Source organism: Hibiscus syriacus, unplaced genomic scaffold (genome assembly GCF_006381635.1).
Source record: "Hibiscus syriacus cultivar Baekdansim isolate YM2019G1 unplaced genomic scaffold, ASM638163v2 tig00112153_pilon, whole genome shotgun sequence".
Classification (NCBI taxonomy): Eukaryota; Viridiplantae; Streptophyta; class Magnoliopsida; order Malvales; family Malvaceae; genus Hibiscus; species Hibiscus syriacus.
In genome coordinates, this window is record NW_024063262.1 from 106,075 (window position 1) to 124,508 (window position 18,434).

The 18,434-nt window shown below is 33.6% G+C and overlaps 1 pseudogene; it reads right to left on the minus strand.

Annotated features, from left to right (window-relative positions):
• Positions 1 to 1,469: 1,469 nt before the first annotated feature.
• On the minus strand, positions 1,470 to 13,507 carry LOC120175004 (annotated as a pseudogene).
• Positions 13,508 to 18,434: the final 4,927 nt, after the last annotated feature.

The following is an 18,434-nucleotide window of genomic DNA, read 5'->3' on the forward strand; positions in this document are numbered from 1 at the left end:
GATCTGCCACAGTTTTGAATAAATGAAGGACTTGAATTTCGAATGATCAAACGCTAAGTCGGTAGAGCAAATTGAATTTTAATGTCCCTACTTCCACATCATGGCAACATAAAGTATGTAGGGGTGTAAATAATCAGAACGCTCGACGAACTATTTATATAATGTTCACTTATATTCATTGATGAATGAATAAATACAAACTTAGGTATATTCGATCATTTATATTCACGACCAATATTTTTTTATAAACTCATTTGTCGACTCATTCATTTATATCCATAAACAAGCTCATTTATTTGCTCGTTTACCCAAATGTCATTTTCTTTTTATTGTTTTAGTTTACATATTGGTCACATGCTGAAATTTGAAATTTAAACTGTGAATTAAGGAGTTTAAGCAATGATGACATAAACCCCAAACTCATTTTTAAGCTTGCAAATAAAAAGGTAAAAAGTAAAAATTAAACAAATAAATAAACCCCAAACATGTTTTTGAACATATGAGTGAATATGTTCGTGAAGTCCTAAATGAAACAAAATATAGACCATTATAAAATGAAAATATATTTTACTACTTTGAATAATTTATTTAATATTACATTAATAAATCGTAAAAAATGATTAAATTAGGGGCTTAAATTATAAAAATAAAAAGTATGATTCAAAAAATTAAGGACCTCATGTATAAAACTAAAAAAAATGTGATTAGAAAAAAATTAAGGGCCTCAATTTAAAGTAAAAAGTAATACTGAAAAAATTAAGGGAATAAATTATATAAGTAAAAAATGAGATTGAAAAAAATTAGGGGCTTCAATTATAAAAGAAAAAATGATATTAAAAAAAGTTAGAGGCCTCAATTATAAAGGTAGAAAGTGAGATTGAAAAAATTAGGAACTCAATTATAAACGTAAAGAAAAAAAGTGGGATTGAAAAAAATTAAAGGCGTCAACTATAAATGTAAAATGTAGGATTACAAAAATTAGAGGCCTCAATTATAAAAATAAAAACGAAAATTAAAGTCTTAATTATAAAAATAAAAAAAATATAATAGAAAAATTGGGGCCCAATGAAAGATGGTGCCCAAAGCGGTCGCTCGGGGTTCACCCCTAATAATCGGTCCTATGTTCGCGAATGTTAAACGAATCAAACATGATATTAAAAATTTAAATGATTAGAATAAAAAAATAAACACTTTCAAAAATAAACAAAAGATCACTAATACAACCTTATTTGTTCATGTTCGATTTGTTTACACCCCTAGAAGTACCCTAACATGCTAAATTTTAAAAGCAGTTGGATCATGAATGCAATGATGAGCTAAGAAAGCCTTAAACAGCCAATTCAGTATTTTACAACCCTTGTCTTTTGGGTGAACGAATGACTCGAAAAGCTTTGCTTAAATCTCCACAAGTATTTTCAAAACAGTTCAACATACCCTTAAAAGTTTCTATAAAACTTTAGGCATAGAGATTACCCATCGAAGTAGTGCAAAAGCTTGCTTAAATCTCTCCCCAAGTGTTTACGGTTCACTATACCCTCAAAAAAAGTCCGAGAAACAAGCATAAATACTACCCATCAAAGTAGTTCAAAAAAGAAAATGTAGTGCAAAATTCTTGTCTTTCGGTTTTTCTTTTTTCATCAGTGACTCGAACAATTGATCGTTGATTTCAAACCCGCACAGTAATTGATCAACCATGTGGATGCGGAGCTCAGGATACGAAGCTCACCGGTAAGTAGATCGTGAACCATTTGCCTCCGAACAGAGGAAGTATTACTCACTGAGGCAGAGTTGCCAAGAGCGACTGAAAATACATGCCCAGAAGCTTTAAATTAGTGAAAAGCTTTTGTAAATATATGAACATACATTATTTCATGTAATTGTTTTAACACTTCGTACAAGAATGCCTATACAAGATACAAATATCGGATACAAATGCTTTAAGAAAAAAACAGCGTGATAACAGTGTGTAAAACTCAACACAAGCTGGTGTCTCAGAAGACTTCTTAAATTGAGACCAGAGGTGCAAAATTTCCTTCATCCGGTACTATCAATGCAAGCTCGATATGGGATTCCATTTGGGCGAAAAATAGATGGTCCCTTGGCATAAACTCGTTTGGTTTTCCCTGCACATTCCAAAACATAGGATAATAACCTGGATGGCTCTACTTGACAGACTCCCTACCAAGGATTGTCTCCACCGAATCGGTCTAACTAATGAATGCTCTTGTCTTTTATGTAACTCTGAAGTGGAAACTAGGGACCACCTTTTCTTATTATGCCCTACTGCTGTTTCTCTTTGGGAACAAATCTTCTATTTTTCTGGTTTGCATTTTACAGGCTACTTATGGGAAGAATTCTTGAAAATGGCTAGCTCTAATTGGAAAGGAAAATCATTGTTATCTATCGTAATGAAGATTGCTTTGAATGCATTGGTTTACTTGCTTTGGGAAGAAAGGAACAGAAGACTGTACCAAGGCCGATCTAGGCCTGTTAATGAACTTCTAAAAGATATTAAATATATTGTATGTCTTCAACTAAATGGCAGGAAATTCAATAGAGTAGATAATGTGAATCTTACTCTCTACAATCATTGGGGTATTGATGACCACTGATTTTTGTATTGTAAATGATTTGTATTGAACCCTGATTGTATTTGTAGCGTATTGCTATTTGGATAATAAAATTCTGACTTATCCAAAAAAACATTGTATTTTCAATAATATATAAGCATTGCAGTTTGTCATTTTTTTACCAAGTGTTTGATTCTTCCTTTCCATCTTTTCAAGTAAAACATGCAATAATATTTTATCATCTTGATATATCCCTTTCGTTCATAACCGAGTGCCAGATAATGGGTATGTATCAAACACAAGTATACTCGATACCTTTAAGTTTTTCATATATTTGTAATATAGTTCATAACAATGTGTTATTTTCAAAATGATAGTAATGTTGCATTTTATGTCACACTTAGAGGAAGAGTTTGCTTCTTCCTTTTCATCTGTACAAGTTAAACATGTGATATTCTTTCATCTTGATCTACCCTTTCTGCTATAACCCATGTACCCAGATTCTAGCTGAGGGGTATGTCTCCAACCCATATTCCACAAAGGTTTACTCGATCATTTCCATGTTTTTTTTTATATATTTGAGGCATGAAAAGTGGCAAAAATTTACCTTAATGGCAGCATCATATTTCGGCAATGAGTGAGCGATGTGAGATAATAACATCTGATGTGCCTTGAACTCTCTCCGGCTATCTTTAAAGGGACACCGAGCTAATCGGCCATCAATCCGTGTAGGTTCCATGACCAAGTCATTAAGTTCTGATAATAAGTTCAAAGTGAAAAATAATGTCAGGTGTGCGTTGCCTAAAATTAAACTTGCTCAAAGACCAGTTAAAACACACATTCGGATGGTAGGATTCTCCAAATAAAACCTGGGGGAGAGTTGCAACATAAAAACACGAGCAAATGCACGCAGTGCCTGTGGAAGACCCTTCCCTTTTCCTTGAGGAGTCTAACTTCCCTGTTTAATAATGTGATCATTAAAACAGAAATCAGCAACATGAGTTTGGAGTCGTATGATTTCCCATACCAAAACCATAGCAGTAGGGTGTCGAATTCAAGAGCTAACTATAAGTTACTTGGCCTTGTGTATGAGTGTTTAAGGGATTTTTTTGTTATCTCTTGATATCCCGGGTTTAGTACTGCATATATCAAGATGAGTGTTCATTGTCAAAGGGTTGAGAGTCTTTGAACAGATACTACATTATATTTACCCCAGATTTATAAAAAAAAAAAAAGTCCAAGTTACTTGGCCTTGTGTAGAGTGTTTTGGACATATGTCCTTGTAGGTTCTAGGAGGGTCATATCGTTATATCCATGTTGAGAATGAGTCGGACAGGGATATTTAAAGAAAAATTAAATGTCATAGAAACATTCAACAAAAAAAAAAAATAGCGTTCGCCATAACCTCTAACATCTATTGACATTGTTAATTCATCATTAAAGATAAAAGGTTAAAGAATTAAGCATCAATACCGACTTGGTTATGAAAGTATCTTCAGAGCATTTATGACCACTTGAATCTTCAATTTTCGGTGTAAGATGTAGCAAAAGTTCCAATTTCTTTTTCACGTAGAATATCATCATATGGGATATTCAACTGGATTTATACCTGTGTCCAAAACATCGTTCTTTTAAAGAACACAAAACCATAAATCAAATTTATGTAAATTATATACAAATATATATTTTTTTACTATAAATTGACTTTCAAAATTAACCTGGTCATGAATGTTGTACGGAAGTGTGAAACCAAAATCCAGCAGCAGTGAGGCATTTGGAAGTTTTCCATAACTTTTTAGTACCTAGACAAAAAATTAAAATGAACTTCATATTCTGTAACACGATACGTAACTCTTAAATAAAACAATACGACATTCAAACCATGCATCAAAACTTCAAAAGACTAAGTTCTAAGATTTTATGAAAAATATATGAAATTGAAGGAGTATTCAAACTTAATAGTTGGGAAACTCAACAAAATAATGCATTTTTGTTAGGGACCACTTGTGTACTTTACCTTTTTTTTAAGGTGATGAGAACTTTTTTTTAAAGGTGAGTAGAAGTTTTGAAGACGGATACTTCAAGGAGAATAAAGAGTTGGAGTAACATAGCTAAAAATTAACAAATGATAGAATTATCCCAGTGAATGGAAAGAAGGGAAACCATTCCACTGCAGTGGTCCTAACCTCTTCACCAGGAGCATATTTACGATCAGCAATAATCTGCTCGAGTCAATTAAAAGATGAAATAAATCTAAAGATTATTCTAACAAATCAGAAGTAAGAATCTCAGACAAATTTGTATACCAAGACAGAATTTTATGTATAGAAGTAAAGAGGATAATGTTCATCTTCTGTTCATTATCTATGTTAAGTATCTATATACTTTTTCTCAGTAATGCTAAGTCACAATACCTCTGACATCATTTTATCATCATCGAATAATACAATTGACTTCGAAATCCCGTTGTGATTCAAAAAATCTGTAAATTGAATCTACATAACGATTTAATGATAATTCAAAGAGCTGTTGCACTAAAATAAAACAACACTTGAAATAACTGCTTGAAACTCTCCATAACAAACTGATGTTATTAAGACGAAATACCAGAGATAGGCCCTTTGGACTTTCCCAGGCTCGAGATGTTACTGCCACATTGACAATAAACTAGTAAGAAAATTAAAACTAATACAAGGACTACATGGTGCTATATCGTTGAGAAAATCCAAGTTACCAGTTATCTCCTAATAAAAATCTACTATGGTTCATCAAATTTAATTAATTTGCATAATCTATTCATCAAATGCGTAATAACTCAGAAGGATTGACAATAAAAATAGTTGAAAAAGAATTTTGAAAAACTAAATAAACCTGTTATTGACATAAGCTTTTTTGAAAAAAATGAAATTGATTTTAACTCAAAAGTAGATACTACATTAGAAAACAAGGGCGGACCTGAGAAATATGCACACATGAAATCCTGAAGTGTGATGCTTTCAAGATCAGAAAATTGCTGAAGGGCCTGAATCATATGCAAAACCTCGTCGTAATCTTATCGTACAAGGAAAGCAAAGCGAACATCCGGACCAGATGAAGAAAATGGGAAGCAGAAGAAAATTTTGGATGGGTCCCTACAGGATCCCCACCTCAATGCTCTTGAGCACTAGATTTTGAGTTTCACATGTTTACCATTTCACCACCAAGGCATACTGAAAGTGAACCATACTCCATGAAAATGATATTCTATCAAGTGTAATGTATAGAACATATGACAACACACTCCTGTTCCTTTTCCCACAGCTAAAGAGACTAAATTTCTTTCCTTTACATCTTTTTATATGACAAATAGTTTTCTTCCTTTTCACTGATTATATTCAAGATTATGACCAATTCAACAGCATTAACAGTATAGAAAGACAATTACACATGACATAAAACTTTTCTACTTGATTAACTTAGTTTTATTAATTAGAACTCAATTGGACAATTGTAAGAACAAAAAAGTGCAGTTCTCTGTAGAAGTTCAAGGAGTTCTGTTATTTTATGACATTATCCCCTAGATTGAAATAGGACTTGAATCAAGAATTGTCTCATAAGACACACGAATTACGAACCATTGTGAACCAGAGACATATTGTTGGTATGCATAGCATCATATTAACTAGTGAGACAACTTACATGCACAACTGTAGTGAAGTCCTTTTCTATTTTAGACTTCTGATTAAGTGTTTCTTGATACACTTAGCTTTGACGAATCATATCCAACTCGTACTCCCTCCAGAAAATCTATAGGGGGGAAAATACCAATGAACATTTTTTTTCAAAACTAATGCAACAAATGCTTACAGTTACCTATACAATGGATTGTACAAGGGCATTGATGTGACCCAATTCAACACCATATTCATCCTTACATCTCCAACCTTTCACAAGTTTAAAAAGGGGATTTTGTATAACTCATTCTTATTCTACATTATGATAATGATGATTACATTCATAATATATAACTTATATTTCATTCGTTATGACATTGATATCTTTATATATATATAGCTATGATAATAATATTTCTCTAATTATTATGTGATGCATGAAGTTATTAGTATAACTATAGTCCACATCATTAATTATATGTTTATTACTCTCAATTATTTAACTTATGTTTGTTTTCTTTTTGAAGGTACATAGGCGGCCACATGTTGGGAGCTGACTTAAAACTATAATTGAAGTCCAAGAGCTATGGAATCATGACTGGGACAACTCCGAGGAAGCTCAATATCATTTTGAATAATAGTTGTCAGCTGAACTCCGAGCTCATAGCTGACTTGAGCTGGACTTTTGAGCTAGCTAGGCTTCTCAATTCAATTGGAGAGCTGCACCATCATCATCATCGTTCATCATACTTCAAATAAGGCCCAAGTCAAAATTTCACCAATCGTGTCTTTTCATGAATAGTTACCATTCCAAGAGGTACCTTTTCACAATGAGCTATCAAATGACTCACCTAAATGCAACTCACCTATGGTCAGCTTACCTTCAGCTCATTCAAGTGAGAAGTATCTCAAATCATGAAGGGTTATCTTCCAAACAAAGTGACCTTTCATGAGACTTGTTATCCATTGAAGTACCATGCGACCTAGGTATACATTGGTGAGGTTTTTGTAGCTAAAAGGAGTTTAAAACTCGAAGAGACATGAGGCAACCTAGAAGACTATTCAGCCACACTAAGCGAACATGCTTAGCACACGCCCAAGCCTTGGTGCCAAGATGAAGCATCACATGATCATTCGACCAAGAGGGATGTGCCTTCATTCCAACAGAATCATTAAGACCCTTTGTGAAGAGATAGACGAACCAACATGAAGGCCAAGGGATTTGAACATTCATCCTAATAGTCATGCATCTTCATTAAGACATGTACCTTGCATAAAAGGCATGTAATCATTTGGCCAACCCTCTCAAATCCTATAAATAGAGAGGCTTATTTCATTTGTAAACACGCCTTTTAATATATAAACTTATTTCGTGAGAATTATCTCTTCAAGTTCTTTTAAGAACTATATCGATTAAGCAAGTATAATTCTTTATTCTTGTGGCGTCACTTCTTTCGCCTTGATACTTATAATTCCTAGTTTCATAACTAGTGGGTTTGAGTTCTAAACACCACCTCTTATTCAAGTTTGCAAAGACCGGGGATATACTCTTTATAGTATAGTTTCTTTTTTAATTTGACTAAGATATTATCTCTTTCATTTCCATTAACATCCATTTCATTCATCTCTATTACCATTCTATCATTCAACAACCATCTTCATCAACTTCATTCATGTGCACTCTACTACATCAAGGCCATCTTCAACAACAACATCCTTTGAAGGCTACTATTGCCATACTTCTTCCATAATAACTCTAATCATTTCCTTTTCTATTTATTTCCAACATTATCATCATTACTAATCCATTTTCTTATCCTTATTGTTTTACAGCCATACTTATTAAATCTGGAGCAATACTTGCTATCATTTCCTAGATCGGGACAACAATAAGGCTATCTATAAACTTCATCATTGAAGGGCATATATGGCTTACATCAAGTGGTTATCAGAGCATAGTTAGAAGTGATTAGCAAGTTCATTTTTGGCTTGCAACAGCAAAAGCAAAACAAAAACAAGCATAAAAAGGAAGCAAAGATCCTTTATCAATTTAAAAGATTAAAAAACACAAAATAAAAAGAAATTTCCAGAAAAAGAAGTCAAAGAAAAGGTGCATTACAAAGTGAAAAAATAACGATAGAGGCCTATTATCAACCTTACTAAAGAGATAACCTTATTGTGTCTTGGAAGGGAAAGGTTGTAAGTGTTGTTCTTGGTTTGTAAGTCACCCTTTCTCTTTTATTTTATTTCTTATTCAAACCTTTTCTTCATTTCTAATCATTTCTTCTTTCTTTTATTTACCTTTTACTTCATTGCCTTCTATTTCATTTCTCTCCTAATCAAGTTATTTCAGTGACACACAAGTTGAAGATTTGCTTGCCATAATCTTGAGTTAGTTCTTCAAAGGACTTAACAAGAGAGATTGAGTGGTAAAAATAAAAATTGAGTGGGTGAGACCAGCAAGGGAATTGATAAAATCCAAATACATATATATATATATATATATATATATATATATATATTATATATATATCTATCAACTTTCTTTAGAATGAAATTGTGAGGCTTTGTGAGTGTGCTGGTAAGGTTTTTCTTTATTATTATTACTAACAATGTCTCAAAGTCCTCCCAGAGAAAATGCAGGTCAACCAAACTTACAAATGCAAGCATTAATTGGCGAAATGATGTGAATGTTTTGTGAATAGTTTGATGCTCTTTGTGAAAAGATGGATCAACAACAAGGTCTACAAAAAGCTCCAAACAATGTTGATCCTATGAGACAACAACTTCTCCAAGAAGATAACATTCTAGATAATTATGAAGAGGAAGAACAAGCAACATTACAAGGACCGAGGCATACTAATGTTGATGACAACATGAGTAACATCAAGATCAAAATTCCTCAATTTCAAGGGAAAACTGATCCGAAGCCTATCTTGATTGGGAAAACAAAGTGGAACATGTTTTTAGTTGACTCAACTATTCAGAATTAAAGAAAGTAAGATTGGCAACCATGGAATTCATATATTATGCTTTGATATGGTGGGATCAAGTTACTATAAGTATGAGAAGGAATGGTGAAAGACCAGTCTCAACTTGGCATAAAATGAAAGGTATAATGCGAAAACGTTTTATTCACGTTCATTATCACCATGATTTCTTTCAAAAATTGCAGAATCTCATAAAAGGCCATAAGAGTGTGGAGGACTACTATAAATAAATGAAAGTGGCAATGATCTGAGTCAGCATTGAAGAGGATCGTGAAACAACCATGGCTAGGTTTCTTGCAGGACTTAATCCTGAAATTGCCAACACTTTGGAGTTATAACATTACATTGAAATAGATGAAATGGTACAAATGGCGATGAAGATAGAGAGGCAACTATGGATAAGGCATCCATCTCTAAATGATATGCCTACACCTTCAAAATGGGGCCAAAACAATTTGAATAAGTCCACTCCTACTCCTAGCAAAGAACAAGTCGAATTTTCCAAGACCCAACAAGTGAATAATGACAAAAACCTGGAAAACAAACAACTGAACGTTCAAGGGACATTTGATGCTTTAAATGTCTTGGGAGAGGGCATGTCTCTACACAATGCCCCAATCGGAATACAATGTTTGTAACACCCATTTCCCGTATGTTTTCGTACACAAGTTGTAGGTGTCACATCACTTTTAAAAACATTCACTCATTTGTAAAACCCATAAAATTTTGTTTCGAAATGAAAACAAAACATTTAATAAAAAAAATAAAACATTCGTTGAAACATATTACTAAAAATTATCACTTTAAATACATTCCATATCATTTTTCCTTAAAGTCGATTACATGCAGTTAATTTTCAATATAAACATGATTGTCCTATTGTTACTGATGAGACTCAACCTTAGATTCATGATAGATGCTACTGCACCCCTTACCCTACTAGTCTTTCTTTTACCTATGCGTGAAATCAACACATGTTAAATAGTTACTTAGTGAGACATAATATTGTAAAGAAACTGCAATTTATACATAAGTATATCATGGCTATTTAATTACGAATTAAGTTGCATACTCCATAAGGATCAGATAAATCCTTCTTAGTCAAACCAAATTTCTTTCATACCATTATCGAAATTATTCTTAGTATGCCCAACATACCTATCTTTTTGTATATTTTTCCAATTATTCTTTATTTTCCCTATGCATGTTAAACGAGAAAGTAATGTACATGAATTGCACCAAAATGTCAAATGATCATTTATCTTTTATAAATACCATGAGGGCACTTTTTTATGTCGTTAATACACCGGTATGCATTTTCATTTGTGGCATCCTTTCATGCCGATAATGCATCGTTATGCATTTTCATTTATGGCATCCTTTCATGCCCATAATGCACCATTATGCATTTTCATTTATGGCATCCTTTCATGTCGCTAATGCACCATTATGAATTTTCATTTATGACATCTTTTCATGTCGATAATGCACCGTTATGCAGTTTCATTTATGGCATCCTTTCATGCCGATAATGCACCGTTATGCATTTTCATTTATGGCATCCTTTCATGCTGATAATGCACCGTTATGCATTTTCATTTATTCATTTATTTTAGAGCATTTTATACTCTAAAACTTATTCATAATATCATTTCCATACTCATAATGAAAATATATTAAATACTGTAAAACATACATTAAATCAAAACATTCTAAGTTGACTCATTGCAAGTCTTCCTCATCTCATATAAATACAATAAATGCACTCACCTGATATACCTCCCTAGTATGTTGTAATGGCATCCAACTACTCGATAACTTTATCCTTGCCCTTTTTCTTGCTTGACTCGGGAGCTTTGTTATGATCTACACAAGCATCCATTAAGTACATATACCATATCAATGTTAGTATACTCTTTAACATTTATACTTTAATAATACTCAAAAGTACTATTATTTTCAATTTCTATTACAATTTCAACCTATCTTATAATTTCAGGCTCAATAGTGTCGGTACCCCTACCATGGTATCGATACTTCTATACTATGCTATCGATACTCCCTTTCAGTATAAATACCATTTCTACATTTTGGAATCCATGGTATCGATACCTTTCTCTTAGTATCGATACCCATAGCAGTATCGATACTAATTGCATCAGTATCAATATTGTTCATCGTAATTCTATTGAATTTAAACCTATAGTATAGGTACTGTTCTTCCAGTACTGATAACCCTACCCATATTTTCCATTTTTCAGCTCGATTTTTACCCAAATTTGGTAAAATCCCCTTACTTTTACCTCCAATAATACTATTAATCTATTCTTTACTTATCCCAACTAACTTTCCTTCATTTAGCTTCTTATAAAATCTAAAATCTCCAAAGAACATCTCAAACAAAGAATCATACCACTTTTTATAACATGTTTTTAATCACAATCAATGCTTCTAATATCTTATTTACTTCTTTGACAAATCAAATATACTAGTAAACCTCAATAAAAACTAATCTTCCAATATATCATTCAAAACTCATTTCATTCAATCACAAACAAAACATCCATCTCTTATTTTTAATCCTTTTTAACCCTTCCTTAAGCCTCTATAACAATCAAGGTTTAAGAACAAACCAAAAACAAAAGGAAAAACTAATTAGATGAGGCATTACCTTTGGCTATGGAGGAAAGCACTTTTACAGGGAAAACATAAAAGAGAAATAGCTTAGTGTATTTTTCACTTTCCCTTTCCCCTTTTCTTTAATACCCTAATTAAAAATAAATTTTAAATTCATTTTCCCTTAAAGGACCAAAATGCCCTTTTATTCTTCTATTGTTACTAATTGGTCTTAAACACTATTTCTAAATCATTTCTTATCCTTTATCATTTATTCAAATTAATCATCAAATTTAATTTTTTTTAAATAAAGTCACTGAACTGATATTTGAGGTATTAAAATTCTCCCCCTTAAGAAAATTTGTCCTCGAATTTAAAGAAGTACCTGAAACGAACAGGTGTGGAAACAACTTCCTTATATCCTCATCTCTTTCCTAAGTAGCTTCTTCTACCTTATGGTTCTGCTAGAGCACTTTAACTAAAGGAATCTTCTTATTATTGACAACTGTTGTTATGATGTCAAAATAAATTCATTCTTCTTAATTGATAAATGAAGATAATACGTAGTAAAGAGAAGTAAGGGTCGATTCCACAAGACTTAGAAAATTATAAATTTCTGTCTGATTTGTTTAAGCGAGCTGCGATGTTGTAAATGGGGGGTTTGGTAAAAAGTGATTAAGTAATAAAAGAGATTAAATAAAAGGCAATTTTAAGTGAAAATAAAAGAGTGTAATGTTGAAAGTTGAATATGGTAAAAATAGCCTCAAGCCTCGCTTTGACTCAATTTCATTCAGATCATCAAATTAGATTTTCCCTTCGGGATTCTCGTCGTTTAAGATTGATTAAAAATATCTAGGTATTGTAAAATAATAATAAAAATTAAATGAATCATGCTTAATCGAAATAAAAATAATAAAAAATTGAAAATGTAACGAAATTAAAGACAATGGGTTTCCTCCCATGAAATGTTGTTGTTTAATGTCGTTAGCTCGACGACCTGATTCATACTACAAGTTCTTCTAAGTTGAGATCTTCAACTAAGCAAGCTTGGTTATTCTCATAATACGGTTTAATCTTGTGTCTATTGACTTTAAATCGAGTACCCAAACCATCTTCAAGTTCGACAGCGCCATAAGAAAAAATTTCAGTTACCATGTAAGGTCCGCTCCACTTCGATCAAAGTTTACCTGTAAAAAGTTTAAACTTCAAATTAAAAAGAACTTTTTGTCTGATAGAAAAAGATTTAAAAACAATTTTTCGATCATGGAATTCTTTTGTTTTGTCCATATATATTCTGGCGTGTCGTAAACATCTCTCGGATTTCCTAAGCTCCTGTATATGTAACTTTCATGTTTTGCCAACCGCTTCTAATTCCATATTTCGATCAAAGTTTACCTGTAAAAAGTTTAAACTTCAAATTAAAAAGAACTTTTTGTCTGATAGAAAAAGATTTAAAAACAATTTTTCGATCATGGAATTCTTTTGTTTTGTCCATATATATTCTGGCGTTGTCGTAAACATCTCTCCGGATTTCCTCAAGCTCCTGTATATGTAACTTTCATGTTTTGCCAACCGCTTCTAATTCCATATTGCACTGCTTTACAGCCGAATATGCCTTGTGTTCCAGCTCAACAGGTAAATGACATGGCTTACCGAACACAAGGCGATATGGCGACATGCCGATAGGTCCTTTAAATGTAGTTCGATAAGCCCACAAAGTGTCAATCAATTTCAAGCTCCAATCCTTGCAATTTGGATTGACTATTTTCTCAAGAATTGTCTTTACTTCAAGGTTTGAAATTTCTCGATTGATGAAGTGTGTGTCGCGATCGCTTATTATCGCTCTGGTGTACCAAACTTGGAAAAAATACAATTCTTTAGAAATTGAATAATAATTTTGGCATCGTTGTTTCGAGTGGCTTTAGCTTCTACCCACTTCGAAACATAATCAACCGCAAGAATTATATAACGATTGATGAAAGAAGAAACAAAAGGACCCATATAGTCGAGTCCCCAAGCATCAAATATTTCACATATATGATTAAAAGTAAGAGGCATTTCATTTCTTCGAGTCAAATTACCTTCACGTTGACAATAATCACAGGATTTGCATAATAAGTATGAATCACGAAAAATATGAGGCCAAAAGAAACCACATTACAAAAATTTATAAGCAGTCCACTTCGGTCCGAAATGTCCACCACATGAATAAGAATGACAAAAATTTAAAATTGAGCTTACCTCGCTTTCAGGAACACATCATCGAATTACCTGGTCTGAACAATGCTTCGAAAAGATACGAATCATCCCAAATAAAGAAAAATAATTCTCTTTTAATATAATTTACTTCGGCTCTCGTCAAATCAGATGGTAATTTACCTGTAGCTAAGTAATTAACCATATCTGCGAACCAAGGCATTGACTTTTACGCCATCATCAAGCTTTTCTCCGGGAATTCCTCACGAATGGGAGGATCAACTGTAGAGATTAGAAGACAGCTTAAGTGATCACCAAGTTCTCACATCATTTCTTATCCTTGATCTCTAAATCAAATTCTTGGAGGAGTAAGATCCAATGAATTAGTGGTGGCTTGCCTCTTTTTTTGCTAAGTAAGTACTTCAAGGTTGCATGATCAGAAAAACAATAACTTTAGTGCCAAGAAGATATGATCTAAACTTATCTAATGGAAAAATGATAGAAAATAATTCTTTTTCGGTTGTTGAATAATTTTATTGTACGGAATATGGTACGTGACGCACAGGCGATAACGTGAGGCTCTTTCCCGATCCTTTGTCCGAGCACAGCTCCAACACTTCCATCTGAAGCATCACACATGACTTCGAAGGGAAAATCCCAATTTGGCGGTTGGACTATGGGTGCCGAAACCAACTTTCCTTTAAAATGTCAAATGATTCTCTGCATTGTTGGTCAAAATTGAAGGCTTTATTTCTGTAACAACTCGCATAATGGTTGCGCCACCTTGGAGAAATCCTTAATGAATATGCGGTAAAAACCTGCATAACCAAGGAAAGAATAGATTTCAGGGAACATATTATATCGATTTTTGCCTTGTCTACCATAATTCCTTTTGAAGAAACAATATAGCCTAGAATTAAACCTTTATCGACCATAAAATGACACTTTTCGTAGTTCAAAACAAAGTTAAATTCTAGGCACGACGCAACACATTTTTCAAGTTTAATAGACACTCATTGAATGAATTACCATAAACAGTGAAGTCATCCATGAATAATTCAATACCTTTCTCAATATAATCATAAAAAATACTAATCATACACCTCTAGAACGTGGCAGGTGCATTGTAAAGTCCGAAAGGCATCCGTCGGTAAGTGAAAGTCCCGAAGGGGCATGTGAATGTCATATTTTCTTGATCTTCATGTGCTACTGGAATTTGGAAGAAACCTGAAAATCCATCAAGACAACAATAGTGAGTTTTATCGGCTAATCGTTCTATCATTTGGTCTATGAATGGAAGAGGAAAATGGTCCTTTCGAGTTAAAGAATTCAACTTCCTGTAATCGATGCAGACTCTTCATCCATTCTAAATTTGTTGGTACAAATTCTCCCTCAAAATTTTCGATCATAGTAACTCATGTTTTCTTAGGAACTACATGTATCAGACTTTTCCCATTTACTATTCGAAATTGGATATATAATATCTGCATCAAGAAGTTTTGTATCTCTTTTTTACCACTTCCATCACTGGCAAATTTATCCAGTTTGATGTCGGTTTTGCACCTTCTTCAGTTTTAATTTTTTGCATGCAAGTGGATGAACTCAACCCTTTTATGTCGGCGGTGGCCATCCTATAGCTTCCTTATGTGCGCGTAAAACTGTTATTAAGTCTTTTTCTTCCTCATCGGACAATCCTTTTGATATTCACTGGCAAAGTGTTGTTTGCTCCGATGAAGGCATATTTCAAGTGATCTGGCAATAATTTCAGTTCAACCTCAAGCCCCTTCAACATAGAGGGTAAAATTTTAGCCTTAGAAGAAATCAAATTCAATTCAACACAATCAGAATATATGTTCTTACCATGATCTTCTAGCTCATTGTATATATCAAAGGGAAAATTAGTCCTTAAAAATTTATCAGCCAAATGATCAATTATATCAATATAATTTAGACTTTCCACTTTGTCAGGATATCTCATTGCCTTATACACGTCAAATTTAATGATCTCACCTTCAAATTCCATAGTTAAAATTTCGTTTCTTACATAAATTTTCATGTGTGCAGTACTTAGGAAAGGACGCCCCAGTAGGATATCAGAGGATATGCTTGTGTGATCATTTTCCATGTCGATTATATAAAAATCAACAGGAAATATTATGTCGTTTACCTCCACCAATACATTCTCTAAGAGTCATTACGGATTGATCACTGATCTGTCACCAAGATCACTCATGTTCGTTTAATCCCAACTTTACCAATTTTACAGGGTATTACAAACATACCTTGGTCTTTTAGTTTCTGTAGTAACTTTCGTTAGAAGACGGCTGAGACATGTTCTTCCAAATTCACTTTCTCGACCCTGGTAAGCTTCCTTTTTGTCGTACAAAGATTCTTCAAAAATTGGACATATATTGGAACCTTTCGGATAACTTCAAGGAGAGGTATGTTAACGTCCACCTTCTGAAGTACGTCTAGTATTTCATTTTCATCAGTTTGTCTATTCATTTTTAACTAAACTTGATGGAAAAAGTGGTGGCCCGTCATAGGTAGATGGCGTTGGATCTGTTTGTTATTCGTCACTCTTTTTTTGGGTCCTAAATCATCAATCTTCTTCTCTTTTTGGATTGCTTCATCGGATGGAACAGGTGGCCCCACTACTGTACCACTTCAAAGAGTGATGGTGCTAACATTCTCCTTTGGGTTTACCTCAGTTTGATATGGAAGTTTACCTTGTGACTCCAAGCAACTTACGGTTTGAGCTAGTTGGCTCATTTTCTTGTTTATTTCTTGTAGGTGAGCTTCAGTACGAATCTGGAATTTTTCTTAGGAAACTGCCAACTCTCGACATTTGACTCTAATGTCTTATGTGGCTGTTGTGGTGGTGGAGGTGGTCTCGCTTGATAACTTTGATTCGGCCTTGAGTTTTGAGCATAACTGAAATTTGGATGATCTCTCCATCCTGGGTTGTAGTATTGCTGTATGGATGATAAGCTCTTTGGGGAGGTCTTGGAAAATTTCTGACTGCATTGACATGAGCTGCTGCATCATCTTGGATCAGTGGAAAATTGTCTTTTGGATGATCAGGTAATGCATATATTCCACACGATCTATTTGATCTTGTCTTTCATGCAACAAGAGAATTGACAACTTCAATTATTTATCTATCTTATTTTCTAAAGAAGATGAACTTATCTCATGAACCCTTCGAGGAGGATCATTATTTGTGCAAAACTATTAAGAATTTACAACCATTGTGGAAATTAAATCCCTAGCGTCAGTAGAGGTCATGTTCACCAAGGCTCTACCATTGGCAACATAGATCATCTTCATTTCCAAGGGAGTTAATCCTTCATAAAATTATTGAGGGAATGTTTGTTTCGTTAACCCATGTTTGTGGGAAACTAGCACATAACTTTTTAAACCGCTCCCAATAGTCTTAAAGTGACTCTCTATCAAGCTGTTTGATTGCAAGTATTTTCCATCGTAGTTTACTTACTTTTGCTGTAAGGAAAAACCTGTCAAGAAAAAGACGAGACATTTGAGCCCATGTAGTAATAGAATTAGGGGGTAGATAAAATAACCACTCTTTAGCCGAATCGACTAAGGAAAAAGGAAAAGATCTAAGTTTGAATTAATCCTCAGTTACTCCCTATGGTCTCATACTGTAGCAGACCATGTGAAATTCCGTGAGATGTTTATGTGGGTTATCGTTTGGCAATCCATGGAATGTAAGGAGGAGATGAATAAGGCCAGCTTTTAACTGGTATGGAGTTTTTCCTTGGGGAAAATCAATGCACAAAGGTTCTTGTCCAATGGGTGCCGCGACTAACTCTCGGATAGTAGGATCGACCATTGGTTTCGTATTAACGAATTCACCTGAATTTGATTATGAGTCTGGATTTGATTGTTGTCTCCTTCTTTCCCGAAGCGTCTGTGCGTGAAGTCTCCTAGCTCTGGCTTCAATTTCCGGGTCGTACTCCACTAATGCGCCCGGAGTAGTCCAGGTCATAAATCAAAAGCAAACAAAAAATTAGTAACTTTGGCCAAGTCCCCGACAACGACTCCAATTTAAAAACTGTCGTTTTGATTTCAAAATAAATTCCTTTTTCTCAATTAATAAATAAGGAAATACGTAGTAAAGAGAAATAAGGGTCGATTCCACAAGGACTTAGAAAATTCCAGATTTTTGTCTGAATTGTTTTAAACCAGGCGTGATCCAATAAATAAGAGGGTTTTGGTAAAAAGATATTTAAATAATAATAAAAGCGATTTAAAGTAAAAATAAAGAAAAGATTTTAAAGATGAAAATGGATATGGTAAAAACAGCCTCATGCTTCGGTTTTACTCAATTTCCTTCAGATCATCGAATTAGATTTTCCCTTCGAGATTCACATTGGTTACTTTGTCTA